General features: G+C 47.2%; 1 protein-coding gene across 3 annotated transcripts in view; it reads left to right on the forward strand.

Moving 5' to 3' along the window:
* The first annotated feature begins 343 nt into the window (after positions 1-343).
* FARP1 (FERM, ARH/RhoGEF and pleckstrin domain protein 1) overlaps positions 344-18,776 on the forward strand; it is a 299,936-nt gene continuing 281,503 nt past the window's right edge. Inside the window, exon 1 of one of the 3 annotated variants that reach the window (XM_043581978.1) lies at positions 344-447. The gene's annotated coding sequence lies outside the window, so the exon portion shown is untranslated. Of the gene's footprint in view, positions 448-670; positions 1,124-18,776 lie in introns of those variants that run through there. The other 2 variants (XM_043581968.1, XM_043581988.1) reach the window with 2 other exon arrangements.

Genomic DNA, 18,776 nt, shown 5'->3' on the forward strand with positions numbered 1-18,776 from the left:
GTGGGGGTGGGGAGGTGGGGACTGTACTGGGAATCTACCGGGTGGAAAACACTGGGCCGTGGCGGGGGGAGGTGGCAACCGCCCCTTCGGGATTAAGTCGCTCGCAGCCCAGGGTGGTGCCGGAAGCCCGCTCGTGTGGCTTGGGAGGGGAAGGTGCTCGTGGGTCCCTGCAAATCGCCGCTTCCCGCGCGACAACGTAAAGTCCTAGGTGGGCACACAGGCACCCCCTTGCATGACCTCAGCCAGTGAGTTGCAGAGTCCGCGCCGCCGACCGCCCTGCAGCAGCTCCTGGTTAAGCCGGTGCGCTCGTCTCCCGCTCTCCTTAGATCGCTTTCAACCACAGCAGCAGGATTGGCGTGTCCCTGGTGGCGCAGCGCTCTCCTCAGCGCTTCCTGCGCTGGGTTCGGTGGCGCAGCGCAGAGACTCGGGTTCTGGCTGTAGGACCAAGTAAGGCACAGATCCGAGGTGGGCTCTCGGGGTCCGAGAGGGGCTCTCCCGGCTGGTGCTCCCCCCCCCCCCGCCGCCCCCTGGCGCACCTGCCCCCCAGGGCGGAGCGGGGCGGGGCACGCTGGCGCGCAGGTCGCCGGCCCGGACGCTGGAGGGGGCTGTGGCTCTCCCGCTGTCCCCGCGGCTCCGGCGGCGCGGCGCCCAAGCTCCCCCCCGCCGCCGAGGGGCCGGCCCAGGCCCGGGGAGGGGCGCGATCGCCTTCACTTCCCGCTCGCCGGCCTCGGGGGCGGCGGGTCCCGCGCGGGCGCAGGGCTGCGGGCGCTCGGCTGGGGCGCGGGGCGGGGACGCAGCCGCCGCCCGCTTTGCGCCGCTCCTCCCCGCGCGAGTGGCACTCGGCCGGGCGTCGAGGCGGCCATGGCGACCCTGAGCCCGCTCCCCACCCACCCCGCCTGCTCCGCCCTCCCCTCCGCCCCGCGCCACCTTTGATGGCTCGGACCTCGGCCGGCCACCGCCAGCCCCGCTCGCGCTCCCGCGCTGCCGCCGCCCGCGAGTATTAATAGCCGAGCGCCCCCGCTGCACGCGCAGCCCGGAGCCGCCGCGCCCTCGGCAGCCAGGGGCTCGGAGCTGCTGAGCCCGGAGGCCCGGAGTGGGAGCCGGAGCCGCCGGCGCCGTGGAGGTAGGAGGCGCGGGGCGAACAATGACCGCGGCGGGGCGGGCGGGCGGCAACTTGTGCGAGTCCGGGCTCTCGGGGCCCACCCGCCGGGGGGGCGCGGGTGGAGGCGGGTTGCGTGCCCGCGGGGTCCTGCCCGGAGGAGGCGGGCGGCGGGTGGGATCGGGCCCTCTGCAGCCCCGGCAACAATAGCAGGAGCTCGGGGGCCTCTGGGCTCCGGGCCGCCCTTTGCACCTTTCTCTCACCTCCGCGGACCCGGGCTGCGCGGCTGTGCGCGCGGCTCCCCCTCGCCTCCCCCACCCCGCTGTGCCCTTCCCCCCCCCCCCCCCCCCCGCTTCCTCCCATCCCACCCGGCACAGTGACAGCGCCGGACGCCGCTTCCGGACCTCGGGCCGCAGTCTTGGCCCCAGAGGCGGATCGCGGGCCGGGGAGGTGGCCACTGGCTCGGGTGCCGCGGCGCTGCCGGGTGCCTGCCGCTCGCCCACGCGCGGCGCGAGCACCCGGGTAGGTGACAAAGAGGAACACACCCTCCGCTTAAGTTAGATTTTGTCTCTCTTTACCGCCTTTACGGAGAGCAAAGTTTTTTTTTTTTTTTTTCTTTCCAGCAAAGGACACAGATTTTTGTGGTGAGCATTTTAAAACAACAACTTCTGATTGTGGTTTTACGATTTAAGTTCCGGAAACTTTAGCTGTGTGATCTGGCCAGACCCTTGAGTGTGTGTGTGTGTGTGTGTGTGTGTGTGTGTGTGTGTGTGTTATTTGAGGAGGGGGGGGGGGAATGAGTTCCCCGTCATCGTTCTGGATTTCGTTCCTGGCATTTGGGGCCCCGCTACTCCCGGGATCGGTGCAGGACCCCAGAAAGGAGAGAGGTGAGGCTTACAAAAGAATCGAGGACGCTGCTACCAGGTCAGCTCCCTGAGCTGTGGAGAGATCGCCTCTCATCCGGAGTTTAGCGGTCTCAGCCTGTATCAGCCTTTTGGAGTACCATGGTGGCCTCTGGCTGTTTCATTTTATTATTGTTGTTAATGCCTTCCCTGTTAGCTTCCCAGGTTTGATTTGCTCCGCCGCCGGCCCTGCCCTGTTTCCCGGATTCCCCCTGAGCCATGACTTTTGTGGACCCCCGGCCCCCCTCACCCGGCGGGCGGTCTTGGGAGAGCCAACCCCCACGGGTTACGTTTAATGTGTTTTGCACGTGGGGACTTTGCCAAACCCATGTCGGAACGTCCTTTAGCATTGTCTCGCTCTTTCATTCAGTCGAAAAAGAAGAGGAGGGGAAAGGCCCTTTTGGTGCTGAGAGCTTTGAGGGAGTTGCCTTAAAAATTGCCCTCGTTGTTCCCATGGGGTGGGCCTTTCTGATATCTCCTAGCTTTGGCTTTCTTCCCTCATTCCACAGCCTTCTGGCTGGGGGTTTACCCCTGGCCTTTCCAAAGGGTTGGTCTTCTGGGGTGACAGTTTCTGAGGATGGCTTCCTATGTGGGTTCAGCATGCACATGGCTCACTTTATATTCCCGCAGCATCGTTCTGCAGCAAGGCACCAATATTGGAGTTCCTCCAAGCACAACAAAACGTTTGTGTTTTTAGAATGTCTGGCTAATAGATCTGCCTCTGGGTAAAATAAATAGACATTATTGGCCAGTGGCTGGCTCACTGGGCGAAATGTTGGTTGGTAGAGATGCTGAGTTGATGCATCTTACCCCAGGGCTTCCCAGAATCTCTTGTTTCTTTGAGGCGGACAGGAAACTTGAAATAGTTGGGGATGATGTAGTTGTGCCCCATAGGGTCACAGATTCTGTGGCACAACCCTTGTGAGTCGGTGTGTGGTTTTGCGTTAAGGAGTCTGTCCCTAGGGAAATCCTGGAGTTGGGTTTATAATGCCCCTTTTCACATTGATAGTCTCTTCCTGGAATTTGTATAGGGATTTAATTCCTTGGGTCATAATAGAACAGTAACACTACTCTGTAGCCAAATTTACCAAAAGGAGATTGAAAAATCTATCCTAGACAATTCTCTGGTGGGTTGCATTTAGTTTATAATTATTTTGAGACTAAAAGAAAGCTGGGTGAATGTTTTTGTTTTGTATTTCATTACAGAAACTGTCTGAAGAATGTTAAGAATTAATACAGGATCAAAGGGGTTCGTTTCTGGGCGCCTGGGTGGCTCAGTCGGTTGGGCGTCCGACTTCAACTCAGGTCACCATCTCGCAGTCTGTGAGTTTGAGCCCCGCGTCGGGCTCTGGGCTGATGGCTCAGAGCCTGGAGCCTGCTTCCAATTCTGTGTTTCCCTCTCTCTTTGCCCCTCCCCCGTTCATGCTCTGTCTCTCTCTGTCTCAAAAATAAATGTTAAAAAAAAATTTTTTTTAAAAAAGGGGTTCGTTTCTTAAAAAGTGGAATTTGTCCTCTAATACTCGATGCACATAGCAGAGCTTAATTCGTTTGGAAAAACGATACAGCTTTTTAAGAAGGGTGCTTGGGATAACGTCCATCGAAAGAGAAAAGCCTTTTCCATCCTGGAAGAGGTTAGAGAACATTGGAGAAAAGGCAAGAGCCCAGTCTTTGTGTGCTGAACACCCTTTAGGAAAGACATTGTGACTTTTCCCGGAGGGCGGGGCAAGTTCTGTGGATTTGTAGGTATTGGGCCAGTGGAACTGGTGTTTGAAACGCACCCTTTATGACTGGCCTTGCTTATTGCAGAGAACTGCCTAAGCTTTTTGAGAAATGCCCTGGCCCCCATAAGAGAAAATGCTACAGAAAAGAGAGGTGCTCCTGTGATCCCCCAGATACGGTTGCCGGCTTGAGTCCTTTCCACTTTGGGTGCACAGGCATTCTAGGTGTTGGCTGGGAGGGGAAGGGGCAGGCTTTTAGGTCCCATGGCTGCCCTCTCCTTTTCTTGGGTACCTTCGATGGAAAGGCCATGCTCTTCAAGCCTGGCTATTGAATGGGAAGCGGGAGGTCAAGTTCTTTTTCTTGCTTTTTAATGGGTAGAGTTTCTGCTACGGCCTCTGTTTTCCTCCAGGTTACTGCGTTAACCATTTCCACATGTCCAGGAAGATCAGAGCCCAAATGTTTCCATTCAAATTACTTGAAATACTGATTTTACCAGTCTTTTTATGCCAAATGCTGCCTTTGTTTTTAATCAAGAAGCCCCCGGAAAATGTTTATTTTAAAGTGGAGAAGCTGGCTTTTTTCGGCTGCCCTAGTCCTGGTTGAAGGCAGTTAAAAAATGTTTTGCCAAGTGGATACTTGAAGCAAAAGTGGGCACTTGATAGATATTAAATATGGTGCTCTAAGCTTTTGATATCTCTGAAATAAGCCAGGGACCATCAAATACAATGTGACTAAAACTGAGTGCATGCCCAGTGCAGGCTAGGCATTGGCAGCTTTCTTATTTTAACATGGGACGCAAATAATAGACAAACTGTAAGATTGGCAAATAAATGATGTGAGAATTCATCATTTACACTGAATTAATTTCATGTGAAAAATTGTCATATTTGTGCATACATTTTCAAACAAAGGAGCCACCAGCCAAACCAGATTGCTTTTAACTCTATTATGCTAATATTTCTTGCCACAAGAGGAACGCCACTCTACACACAGACTTCGGCTTTCCATAAAAGTATCTCATACAGGAAGACTTACAAATCCAGGAATATGGTGATTTTCATTTTTTGTTCTCATCCTGTTAACTCAGGATCTAGTATATGCCTAGCACATAGCAATCCCTTGGTAGATAACTGGCTGTGAATGAATAAACCTAGATTTTCATGTCCTTTACAGTTAGTCTTTAAAGTTTTTAAGGTTGCTGTTCCGGGAATTTGAAGATATGATATTTGATTTTGTTTCCATTTTGTTCGAATTTAACAATTGCAATTAACCTTGAAAGCTGGGTCATATTGTAAAAAGTTACAGTCTCATTAAGAAGAAACTTAGGTCTAAAAGCATGAAGAAGAAAGTAAAACTTCTCTGAAAAGCTAGCTTCTCCAAGAATTTTCCGTCTTCCTTGGCATCTATTTTCTAGAGACTTCATTAGTGAGCATCTGTTTGGTGGTAACCTCCGTTTTTGTGTGCCTTTAAGTATCTTTGTTCTGGAATGATAAACGCCCTGGGTGCGCGATTCCAGATTGTCGTTGTTGTATTAACCAGCTCCCTTCTGGTTCCTTTGTGGCAGCTGCAGTATCAGCCTCTGGGCTGGTTGTTGGTTGTGAGTAGTCTGTCTTTTCTGTCCGCTGACTTTTTTTTTTAAGATTATTTATTTATTTTGAGACAGAGAGAGAGCGCGTGCACATGAGCTGGGGAGGGGCAGAGAGAGAGAGAGAGAGAGAGGGAGAGAGAATCCCAAGCAGGCTCCGTCCTGCCAGCACAGAGCCCGACGTGAACTCATAAACTGTGAGATCATGACCTCAGCCTAAATCAAGAGTCAACCGACTGAGCCACCCAGGCGCCCCGGCTGCTTTAAGGTTCCTGGGAGTTCTGCACCTTCACTATGTCTGGGTATAATTTCTTTTCTCCTTGACTTTGATTGCCCCTTCCTCTCCTCCTGCTCCTCCCCGCTCTCCCCTTCTTCTCTTTCTCTACTCCTCCCTCCCAGCCTCTCACCAGTATCTTTCTATCTCCCGGTACCATTTCAAGGTCCGTTCCGCCACCCTTTGTTCCTTCGCCTTTGGCCGCTCTGGCCGTTTGCTTTGGGCTCTGATGCATGAAGCTGCTGTGCACTCTTGCGAACAAGTCTTTGTGTGGAGATCTGTTTTTAATTCTTTTGCTGGGTCTTATAATAAGTATACACTTCACTTTATCAGAAGTTACCATCTGTTTTCCCAGGTATTTGCACCATTTTACATTCTCACCAATGACATCTGAGCATTCCAGTTACTGTAATCCTCAGTAACACTGGAAATTCAGTCTTTTTCATTTTAGCCATTCTGGTGGGTGTGTCACAGTGTGTCATAGGGATTTCATTCTAGATTTCCCTGATGGCCAGTGGTTGCTTTTCATGTGCTTATTGGCTGTTTGCATATCTTCCTTTGTGTATTAAATCTTTTGTATTTTTAATTATGTTTTTGTCCGATCATTTTATATAGCTTTAGAGTACGATCAACATACAATAAACTGCACATACTCAATGTCATCTTGTCTCATTGTGGGGATTCTTTATATATTCTGGATATGAGTTCTCTGTTAGATCTGTGTGTTGTGAATATTTTCACCAGTCTATTTTTTTAACCTTTTTTTTTTTTTTTTTTTTTTTTTTGGGACAGAGAGAGACAGAACATGAACGGGGGAGGGGCAGAGAGAGAGGGAGACACAGAATTGGAAACAGGCTCCAGGCTCTGAGCCATCAGCCCAGAGCCTGACGCGGGGCTCGAACTCACGGACCGCGAGATCGTGACCTGGCTGAAGTCGGACGCTTAACCGACTGCGCCACCCAGGCGCCCCAGAACCTTTCTATTTTTTGATGGTATCTCTTGAAAAGCAAAAATTATTGGCAAAGTATTATATACATGGCGTAATTATTGAACTTATCAAAGGCCAGGGAATTTACTCAGTTTTGGAAAAATAACACGTTTTTATGTGTAAGGCTTACTGGTATTGCTCTGTTCAAGTGGTCAGCTTCCATTTTTGAGGGTGAAGGAGCAGTTTTGTTCCTTCCTCCCTAAAACGGAGTTGAAGAGGCTTAAAAATGAAAGAGAAAATATCTGCTTGTTTTGAAAATATGAGGAAACAATTATGTTTGAGATTATGATCAAATAAATCGATTTTTAAAATTCAAACTGGAGTTGTATTTGTTTTTCGGCACACAGAAAGATGATGGGAAAGAAATATTTTTGAAAGCGATACGAAAAGGAAGCCTTGGGTGATAGCGAGGTGTAACATTTTATTTAATTTTAATGTTTTAAGGTGTATTTATGTTGAGAGAGAAAGAGCGTGAGCGAGGGAGCATGCATGAATGGGGCAGAAGGGGAGAACCCCAAGCAGGCATTACACTGTCAGCACAGAGCCCCATGTGGGCCCCATCCCACGAACCATGAGATCACGACCTGAGCTGAAACCAAGGGTTGGATGCTTAACTGACTGAGCCACCTGGCGCCCCAAGATGTAACACGTTAAAAAGAGGTCAGAGCGGCACATGTAGGTAGTTATGAAATGCCTTTAGTTCCCCTTATCTTGGCAGGAATGGTATCTTGCTGTCTGTGTTTTCTCATTTTCTGACCCAAATAATAAGCATTATTAGGGTCGGAAAGTATGTGTTCCTAATTTTTGTTTCTCCTGCCCAGAGAAAGTAAATAAATCTTGGTTGATCCGAACTAAAATGCGTGTGGCGAACACCCTGTGACATTTGACAATACGGGAGGTAGAGGGTGGTATCAGAGGTGGCGGGAGTTGGGAGCGGAGGCACCGGGACCCGATAGACCTGCCCTTCCACGCTGGCCATGTTTGTGATGTGAGGCAAGTTACTGGTGCTCTTTCCCTGAAACTTCAAGGGCATCTTTAAGAGTATTTTCATCTTAAAATGGTACAATGTCTGGCTAACCAAACCATCAAACCTTTCGTTGCCTCAAGTAATAATAAGGGGTTCCCATTTGGGTGTCTCAGCTCACAGTGTCATCGGGGACCCAGGTTCTTTCTGTCTGTCCACCCCGCCATCCCCAGCATGTTGCTCTTCGTACTTGGGCTTGCTGCCGAGCAGTTAATCAGACTGTTGCCTCCTAATTAGCTGTTATGACTCATGGCTGCCGCAGCTATATCGTCTCCCACATTTGTTGTCAGGTCAGTAATGGCACAGGCTTCTTCAGGCTCCTTTTGTCATCAGGCCAAACCCTTCCCAGAAGACCCCAACATCTGGGATGTCTAGGAAGGGGGTTCTGGGGAACGTTTCTGTGCTCTTAAAAAGAGACCCAAAGACTAGACTGAATGTGATGCCTGGAACCACAGCAGCCATATTGTGATTCACCTTGGGATGAAGGCAAGAGGGTGATGGAGCTGAAAGATGGAACCAGAGACTTTTTTTTTTTTTTTTGAGAGAGAGGGAGGGAGGGAGGGAGAGAAAAGTGTGAGCACACGCCTCAGTGAGGCATAGGGGCAGAGGGAGAGAGAATCTTAAGCAGCCTGCATGCCCTGTATGAGCCTGATGTGGGACTCAGTCTCACGACTGTAAGATCATGACCTGAGCTGAAATCAAGAGTTGGCCACTTAACCCACCGAACCACCCAGATGCCCTGGGACCGGAGTCCTTGTGGGTGTCATTGAGTCATTGATCTTCCTGCCCCTGGAGCTGAGTATACCGAAGAATAGTGAATTTTGTATACTAAATAATATCAACATGGCTTTGTGTGCTAAATGATCATTTTACTTACTTTGTAACTCTGTTACTGCCATCCAAAGCTTCTTGACTGGCACATCAGTTGGAAGACCTTATCTTTCTTTTGCCATGTACTGTTATCTGTGACAAAACATGTTTCTCTCTATTGATTATGTGGAGAGTGACTTCGTGGTCATATCAAATCTCTGTGAGAGATAAACTCTATTTCGGGACTTTAGGTATTTGATATTGTGTGTAAATCTTGCAGCTAAATCAACATGAATTTTGCCTTTGCTTTTAAGGTGGCCTTGTAGGACATTTGTTTAGAATTGATCATTTGGCAGTTTGGATTACAGGACACGCTTGAGAATAACATTTCCTTAAGAAACAATGATGGCAGCACCGGCTGTTTTTGTCACCCTAGAATGGCATTTCTCTGCACGTACAATACTGCTTAGGAGATTTGTGAGGACATCATTAATCAGAGATTAATATCTTCCTTTATAATCTTACCAGAGCTTTTGGTTCTCTGGTATCGGGTCTTATTGGGGGCCAATGTTATTAGTGGAGCAAGCTAGTTGAAAATGTCAGGATTTGGGTAAACCAGAGGTTTACCAAATGGAAAAGTTAGACACAAATATTTGTAAGGAAAAGTTAAATGATTTCATAATACCCTTCATATTAAACAAATAAATTGAACATGTAAACTATCCAGTTGAGCAAAATGCAGAACAGAGAGCAATAATATTTCTATTTTCGTTTAATTGATTCAACTTTTTTTTTTTTTAACATTTATTTATTTTTGAGACAGAGAGAGACAGAGCATGAACAGGGGAGGGCCAGAGAAAGAGGGAGACACAGAATCTGAAACAGGCTCCAGGCTCTGAGCTGTCAGCACAGAGCCCGACATGGGGCTCGAACCCACGGACCGCGAGATCATGACCTGAGCCAAAGTTGGACGCTCAACTGACTGAGCCACCCAGGCGCCCCTAATTGATTCAACTTTTAAAAAGAAATCTGATCAGCCCCTCCACCCCCCCCTTACTATGATGGTGGCCAACTGACCTGGGTAATTTCATTATTCACTGGGCCGTTTTATTTTTACTTTAGTTTATGTAAGGGCCTGTCAAGTCAAGGGATATTTATGAGTATCTTTGTTGAATATACTAGTTACCATTGGTGACACAAAAATAGGCCTCAGTCCTTACTCTTGGAGTATGACATCCAGGGGCATGAGGGAAAAGTCTAGGTAATTATAATAAAAGGTGAAATATAAGAACCTTGCACAAGGTATAGTAATGGTGGAAGTGTTCAGGACAGTAAGATAGTGGATTCTGATTGGAAGAGGTGGCATTTGAATGGAGCTTTAATTTAAAGAAGCCTGTTTTTGTTGATGTATTTTAGTGGTCACTTTGTAAGTGTGTTTATTGTGACAGGAGTAGAAAAGTACTCACATATAAAACAGAAAGTAAAAATTCCTTGGAATCCTGCCATTTAAAGATCATGAAAATTAAAAAATGGTTGATTTCCATTTAACTTTTGGCAATATTTGGTGTATTTCCGGTATTATCACCTATATGTGCAAATGTCCATTTTTATTAAAAAATTGAGAGAATGATGCATGCACATTGAGAAGCCACTTTTTCCCCCTTAACACTAAGTGTTTTCTACATGGAGCTTTCTTTGAAATGAAAACGATGCCTCTGTGATGTTACTGTTACATGGTTCTACAGAATGTAACTAACATTGCCCTTTAGTGGTCACTTTTTTAAAACTTATTTTAATTTTATTTTATTTAAAAAAATTTTTTTTTCAACGTTTTTTTATTTATTTTTGGGACAGAGAGAGACAGAGCATGAACGGGGGAGGGGCAGAGAGAGAGGGAGACACAGGATCGGAAACAGGCTCCAGGCTCCGAGCCATCAGCCCAGAGCCCGACGCGGGGCTCAAACTCCCGGACGGCGAGATCGTGACCTGGCTGAAGTCGGACGCTTAACCGACTGCGCCACCCAGGCGCCCCTAACTTATTTTTATTTTTTGAGACAGTGCACGTAGGGGAGGGGTGGGGTGGGGCGGGAGAGAGAGAAAGAATCTTTTTTTTTTTTTTTTTTTTTTTTTTTAATTTTTTTTTTTTTTTCAACGTTTATTTATTTTGGGGACAGAGAGAGACAGAGCATGAATGGGCAAGGGGCAGAGAGAGAGGGAGACACAGATTCGGAAACAGGCTCCAGGCTCTGAGCCATCAGCCCAGAGCCCGACGCGGGGCTTGAACTCACAGACCGCGAGATCATGACCTGGCTGAAGTCGGACGCTTAACCGACTGCGCCACCCAGGCGCCCCGAGAGAGAAAGAATCTTAAGCAGGCCCCATGCTCAGTGCAGAGCCCCTCTTGGGGCTCGCTCCTACCACCCTGGGATCGTGACCTGAGTGGAAATCAAGAGTCGGATTCTGAACTCACTGAGCCACTCAGGTGCCCATATCGGTCATTTTTTTTGTTTGTTTGTTTTGCTTGCAGTGACCATGTGTACATAAATCTATGGTAGGAGGGTCCCTAGGACTCTTTTGTTGCAAGTGACAGATGCCCAGCTTGAGCCGTAGGATGCAGAATAAAGGGGGTATTTCTTAGTTCTCAGCACCAACCTCAGAAAGGGCGGAGGTGGGTCGGTCTCAAGCACAGAGACCCGGGTCCAGAGTCGGCCCCGTGGGCTTTCCCACATAGTGTCCAGACTCTCTGTTTTTTTGGCCGGCATTGCCTTCATGTTTCAGTTACCCTCTCTGCTTGTGTTTTGAGCAGGACAGTTTGGGGATGGGGGTGGGAAAGGGCAGGAAGTCCAGCATCCATGGCTCTTGCCTTAAAATGCAAGCTGTCCTCCAGTCATCCTGACAATTCATCACACCTTAGAGCGTTTTCTGTTCCCGTGGAAGAGGTGCTCAGACTGCTCCCACTATGATGAAGAATCGCCTAGCGGAGCGTGAAACTCCGCCCTCTCCTCCTAGGGAAGGACTCTTGTTTAGGCGACAGGAGGGACCACTCTTGTGTTGGGGGCTGCGTCTAGGGGCGGGGGCACTGGGTGATGTGAGATTGTGCCCAGACAGCATGAGCCTTTCCAGATGGATGGGATTTATGGGCAAAAATAAGAGAGAAGTGAAGAAAAACCTTCCCGGGGTGGGGGTGGAAGGAGACCAGCAGGGACCGGAGCAGCAGAAATGTAAGAGAAGCTTCTGTCCCACCTCCTCCTGGGGCTGTGCGAAGCTCAGAAGTTCACGAGCACATAGATGTTGATGTCTGTGCCCCAGGAGCAGCCGCTCTAACCTAATGATCCCTTGTGAAGAGTGTCATAAGCCGTGTGTCACTCCTTATATATTATCCCCACGGGGCTCTTGCTTGTATCGGAACGCACCTTCTGGGACGGGGGAAAAAACGGGGGTAGAGCTGGCTCGGGGCAAGTTTATAGCGTAACTGGCCTGTATCTGGAGGTTGAGAAAGGCCCAGAGTAGGGGCCAGGCTGAAATGGGAGGGGTGCCCTACTGCTTTATTTTCTTCTAACTCGAGGAGCATTTTTATCTGCCTACTTTTCTCTATTGTGGGTCGGAAGCACTTCAGTGAAGGTGCTGATTCTTCACGGCCCTCATCAGCCCCCAGCAAAACGTTTCGAAACATCCAAGTCTTGCCTATTTTTCAAATGCCCAAGTAGAACAGTGCCCGATTCTGAATTCCACTGGCACACACCTTTTGGAACGGTGTACACAGAAGCACGTGGAGACCTTCCAGGGCAAGTGGCAGTGGTGCCCGTGGCCATAATGGATCTTACATGGATGCGTAAGGCCTTCTTCCCCGCTGTGTGAACCCCACTCTTCACCAGAGTTAGCTCCTGGGGTCAGGGGCCATGGATGCGGCTTCTCTTTTATCTTCCAGGTCCTTACAAAAGAGCCTTTCTTTGACGGATTAATGGAAGTCTTATCACAGGATCATAGGCATCAGGAAAATCACAGCTGATTAAATTCCTAATGTCTTCACCACTTAGGAAGAATAAAACTGATCTTACTTTTCACAAAGATCTGTTGAGCACCTTTCATAAGGTAGGGGCTATGCTTGCATTCACATCAGTGCACAAAACAGACAAAAACCCTTGTCTTCAAGGGAAGCGCATGTATGTTATTTGTCCAAATGGAGGCGTTTTTGATACTGGAAGGAGGTGTGAATTGCATGGGGCACTGGGACAGGAGGGGGCTACGCGGACGGTCACCCTCATGCTCTGAGTGCAGCTCAGAGTGGGCAGCTCGTTTTTCCCAGAGGCCGTCGGATACCTTTGGGACAGTCTGGAGACAGATCCAGCTAATCTGTGGCTTAAGGGGTGAACCTCACCATATACATGCCAGCAGACATTTATTGAGAACCTGTGTGGTTTTATCTGTGTTTGTCTAAAAGGTCTTTTGCTCCCAGGTAAGAATGTTTATAGGGACATAAGGCAGGGGCCAGGGGACCCTCAGCTATACAGGAAAATAATGAATGATAATTGTTTGAAAGAAGGTAGACTCTTGAGCTACAAATCACGGATTCTAAATAACTTGCTTGTAAAAGTCCTTGTGATCAGCGTTTTTTTGTTTGTTTGTGTGTTTGTTTTTAAATAAAGATTTGGAAATCAAGACGACCCTAGGCCCTGAAGGTGGTTTAAGGAAGGATGTATTTCTTCTTACGGGAAAAAGGAAATGAAATTGCCTCAAAAGAAAAGTATGTGTGCATCTATTTAAAAACATTTTTTTTTTAATATTTATTTTTGAGAGAGAGAGACAAGAGTGCAAGTGGGGAGGGGCAGTGAGAGAGGGGAACACAGAATCCGAAGCAGGTTCCAGGCTCCAACCTGTCAGCACAGACTCCGACATGGGGCTTGAACTCACCAGCCATGAGATCATGACCTGAGCGGAAGTCGGCCACTTAACTGACTGAGCCACCCAGGCGCCCCTATTTTTTTTTTTTTTAAATCAAGTTTGAGTAAAAGCGATTTTTCTTCTGTGTACGGTTCTGTGAGTTTTACCACGTGCACCAGTGTGTGCGGCGACCGTGACCCTCACACTCAGGACAGGGACTGTGTCATTCAGCTCAAAAAATTCCCGAGTGTTGCCTCTTTGGACTCACCTTCCTGCTTCTCCAGCCACCGTTGACACTGATCTTTGCTCTGTCACTGTTGTTTGGTCTCTTCCAGAACATCGTATAAATGGAATCACGGACTGTGTAACCCTTTGAGACTTTTCACTCCGCATGCTATCTTTGAGGTCTCTAAGCTGTTGGGAGCATTCAGGATTCTTTCACTTTTGCTGCCGAACTGTATTCCACTGTGCGGACGTATCCGAGTTTGTGTCGCCATTCGGTCGTCGAAGGACTTTCGGGTTGTTTCCAGTTGGGGGCGGTAGTGGCTATAACCATGCAGCTGCTATAAACTTTCACTGTAGGTTTTGACGTGAACACAGTTTTGAATTCCTCTGGGCAAATACCCAGAAGCGGAATCCTCACCAGACCCTGATATTGTCAACACTTTTTATCTTAGCCATTTTAATAGACATGTAGCAGTATCTCAGCACGGTTATGTTTATTTATTTATTTTTTTAAACAAAATATGCCCCAAACACACCTTTAAAAGACCTGGCTAAATGGTTTCCTAGACTCCCTGGCACAGGTTTAATGAACCCTGTTAGCTGCCTATTTTGTGAAGGGGTAGATCAACAAGAATAATTGTGTATCTAAAATCTTAGTCCCGGGGGGCCTGGGTGGCTTGGTAGGTTAAGCATCCGACTCTTGGCTTTCTTTGGCTCAAGTCATGATCTCCCAGTTCGTGAGTTTGAGCTTCATGTAGGGCTCCGCGCTGACAGCTCGGTGCCTGCTTGGGATTCTCTGTCTCTCCCTCCCTCTCTCTCTGCCCCTCCCCCACACTGTCTCTCTAAAAATGAATAAATTAAAAAAAAAAAAAAAACAAACAACACCTGAGTCCCAGAATGGAACAATGCCAGCAAGAAATAGATGTAAGTTGTCAGTTCTGGTGGTGCTTTTCTCAGAGACCTGATAGGGTATATAGCTTTGATTTCAGTAACTATTTTGAGTGATACTAATTAAAAGATAAAGTTACAGAAGCTCCTGAATGACAGTGTAGATATGGAGAAAAGAACGCAGGCTTGAGGCATGTATTAATTATCTATTGATGCATGACAAATTCCTTTCAAATTGAATGACTTAGACCAGTAGTAAGTATTTATTGTCTTGCATAGTTTCTGCAGATCAGGACTTTGGGAGTGGTTTAGATGGGCAGTTTCTGTCCATGTCTTTGCAGCAAAGATGTCAGCTGGGGCTTTAGGGTCCGCTTCCAAGGACCCCTGTAGGCTCCTTGGGTAGGATGCTTGAGTGACCTCACAGTATGGCAGCTAGCTTCTTTCAGAGTGAGTGACTTATGAGGAGGCCAAGGTACATGCTGCCATGACTTTTATGACGTAGGCTTTTGAAGTCATTAATTGTCACTTCCACAGTAGTTTTTGTCACACAGGCCAGCTGTGATTCAGAGGGAGGGGACTACAGAAAGGTTTGGATGCCAGGAGGTAAGGATCATTGGAAGCTGGCTACCATAGCACGTGAAGGACCTGTGTTCAAATCCTAGCTCTGCCATTCAGACATTGTGTGGTCTGGAGCAAGTCTTTTAGTTTCTGACTCTCAGTTCCCTGTCATAGTTTAATACCTATTGAGCTATAAATCACAGATTTTAAATAACTTGCTTGTAAAAAGTCTTGGTGATCAGCATTTTTTAGAATTTGGCATTTCTTTTGGGATTTGGAGATAATACAGTTGACCCTTTAACAACACGGGTTTGAACTGTGTGGGTCCACTTACACATAGAGTTTTGTCCATAAATACGGTACTTTAAGTATATTTTCTCTTATGATTTTCTCAGTAACATTTTCTTTTCTCTAGCTTGCTTTATTGCAAGAATACAATACATAACATGACTGACAAAATAGGTGTTAGTTGGCTGTTTATGTCATTGGTAAGTCTTCCAGCCAACAGTCAGTGATTAGTGGTTAAGTTTTCGGGGAGTCGAAAGTTATACATCGATTTTTGCCTGTGTGGTCGGTACCCCAACCCCCACGTTGTTCAACAGTCAACTGTATATAAAAAGGGACTGCCTGGTGATTTATAAAAAGCTCATGACATTGTAGGTATTATTTGTATTATTAAACTATGAAGCTTTAAATCTTAACTGTGTAGGAGGCAAAGAGAAGAGACTCTTAAATACGGAGAACAAACTGAGGGTTCCTGGCGGGGAGGTGGGTGGGTGGGGTGCACTATATGGGTGATGGACATTGAGGAGGGCACTTGTTGGGATGAGCCCTGAGTATTATATGTAAGTGATGAATTACTAAATTCTACTCCTGAAACCATCGTTACTCTGTATGTTAAGTCGCTTGGAGTTAAACAAACAAACACAAAAGTCTTAACCGTGCAGAACATATCAACAAAGACAAACGCATTAGGTAATAAAAACTTTCTTTCAAGAAAAGGTATCGGTCACAGCTCCTTTCACATTTATATTCTACGTATGTTGAAAACTTTTTTCCTTTCCTTTTTTTTCCCAGTCATTGTGAAATAGTGAAGACCAAATTCATCATCTAGTCTCGCTCTCTGTTTTGTTTGTAGTGATACCCCCAGTGAGAAATATATTACTAGTGGTCCACCATGTGTGCTGCAAGGACTCGGGGACCTTTGTGATGAGTTTAGGGCTGTCTGGAGAGCAGGTGTCAAGGATCAGCTCGTTACATCTCTGCCTCTTTGTAGAGTTTTTAGAAAATGCTTACTTGTAAAAGTAATTTAAAAATACATAAATCAGCATGCTTTGACTTTATTGGAATAGTCCAGAAAGCTTTCCTGTTCAAAGTGATCATGATGTGGGATAGCCTACCTGTTTCGCTGTCACCGAAAAGAAGGTGACTGAACGAATTCTGGTGTCTTGGCCTCCTTTTCTGTTCCCACCTCCTTTATTTCACCCTCCCCCTGGACTGCCCCTAAATCCAGCCACAGGAGCCCTCCTGTCTCGCACCCTCTCACCTCCACATCTGCTGATTCCTCAGCTTGGAAGGCAAGGGCTCTCTACCCAGTTCTCCCATTAGCGTCTACCCAGTCCCTACCCACTCCCTTTTAGAAGCCTTTCTAAGGCTTAGGTCTCCTCCTGGGGGCTCACCTGGACCCTCTGTCTCTACAGTGTGTTTTTTGTCTTCCCCACTCATTTTATCACTGGAGCACTGATTTTTATTGAGCGCTTCTGAGTCTCAGGCTGAGTCCTAAGTGCTTTAGGTATACAGACTCATTTAACCATCCCAACTGCCCTCATGTTTAATCCCCATTTTATATGAGGAAACTGAAGCACAGAGAGTTAAGTGACTTGCTGGAAGGTCATACAGCTTATTGGCCGAGGAAGCAGCTCAGGAAGTCTTTCCCCACTTGTGGGAGAGCCCCTTCTACTGAAGTATTTTTTTAAAAAAATTTTTACATGTTTATTTTTGAGAGAGAGAGACAGAGAGTGAGTGGGGGAGTGGCAGGAAGAGAGGGAGACACAGAATCTGAAGCAGGCTCCAGGCTCTGAGCTGTCAGCACACAGCCCGATGTGGGGCTTGAACCCATGAACCATGAGATCATGACATGAGCTGAAGCTGGGCGCTTAACCGACTGAGCCACCCAGGCGCCCCTCTACTGAACTATTTTACACCTCTGCATTCCCAGTGCCTAACAAAGTGCTGGGAACTTGGTAGGCGCTCAATAAATACTTGCTGACGCTTAACTCTTTTAAGAAGCAAATTTTGTGACAGATCATTTCTTATATTTCTTTGTAAAATGTCCCTCTCCTAGCCTTCTGCAGGATGATGGGGTTCTGAGTTTATATCTTACGCTATTCGTCAACATTCTTGTGTCTGGTCACTTACCTCTTTTGTAATTAGACACTTAGTTTGCTACTTAGGGATGAGCACATATATGTAAACTTCTATGTAAGATCGATCGAGTATCTATCTATCTATCTATCTATTTATCTATCCGCGTTTATATATACTTATGTGCATTGAGAAAGGGTTTTTTACTCATGATGTTTTTCTTTGGATAGGACTGACATGAGTGTTTTTTTTTTTTTCCTTTGAACTTTCTGTGCTTTGTAAATTTCCCAGTACTACATTCTTACTGCTTTGATAATTATCCAGTCATGCTATTTAAAATGAGAAAAGTAGGGGCGCCTGGGTGGCGCAGTCGGTTAAGCGTCCGACTTCAGCCAGGTCACGATCTCGCGGTCCTCGCGGTCCGGGAGTTCGAGCCCCGCGTCAGGCTCTGGGCTGATGGCTCGGAGCCTGGAGCCTGTTTCCGATTCTGTGTCTCTCTCTCTCTCTGCCCCTCCCCCGTTCATGCTCTGTCTCTCTCTGTCCCAAAAATAAATAAAAAACGTTGAAAAAAAATTTTTTTAAATGAGAAAAGTAAACTATTTTTCAGAGATGCGAAGAGAGGAAAAGTTTTAAGACTTTTTTTCTGCACCTTAAGCAGAGCCTGCCCACATATGTGAACGTGTGAGGCATGCTTTGGGCATTATACATCTTCCCCTGTTGTATTATTGAAACCATCTCCCTGAATATTGTGTTCTTCCTAGTGCTTCCAAGGCGCATAACAAAGAAATATAGGTGCTCATGACACTTGGGTGAGAGATGGTGATTGACAGGTGTTTCTTTATTTGTGGTGTGGAAGTTCAAGGTTGTCTGAGGTCTGTGGTCCCGGTCATGGCATGCTTTTATTTTGGAGATAGAATAATTCATAAGGATGAACTCAGACTCTAGACTTTGAGAGTCTGAGAACAGTTATAATAATAATCCCAAGGTCACATACATAAATCCCAGAGTCAGCATTACCAGGTCCAAAGTCGGTGGTAAGGTTCAATGCCTTTGGCAGCACAACAGTGACCAGGAACAAGTTGCTTCTTCCAGGCTCAAAGGTAGATTAGCAAGGAATGAAGGGAATAAGAAATTGTCCTTGGGGGTTGATTTCCTTTTATTTAAAAATGGCCATGCTTTGTTGTAGGAAGATAAACTCTTGAGAAACACAGAGGTTGTTTTGTTTTCTAGTCATGCCAGGCTGTTGGGGTATCACCTACCTGCCTGTTTATCCTGAAGAGTTGACCCATGGAGGTGGTGGGGGGGGTATTTGGGGGTGAGGTGTGGGGTGAGCACTGTTCTAGTTCTCCATCCCCACCCCTCCCCCACTCTCTTCCTTGCCCCCCCCCCCCCCCCGATTCAGTGCTGGGGTTGGTCTTCCGTTCTGAAGAGGGAAAGGACAAGAAGAAAAGATTGTCTT

This window comes from Prionailurus bengalensis, chromosome A1 (assembly GCF_016509475.1).
Source record: "Prionailurus bengalensis isolate Pbe53 chromosome A1, Fcat_Pben_1.1_paternal_pri, whole genome shotgun sequence".
NCBI classification, from domain to species: Eukaryota; Metazoa; Chordata; class Mammalia; order Carnivora; family Felidae; genus Prionailurus; species Prionailurus bengalensis.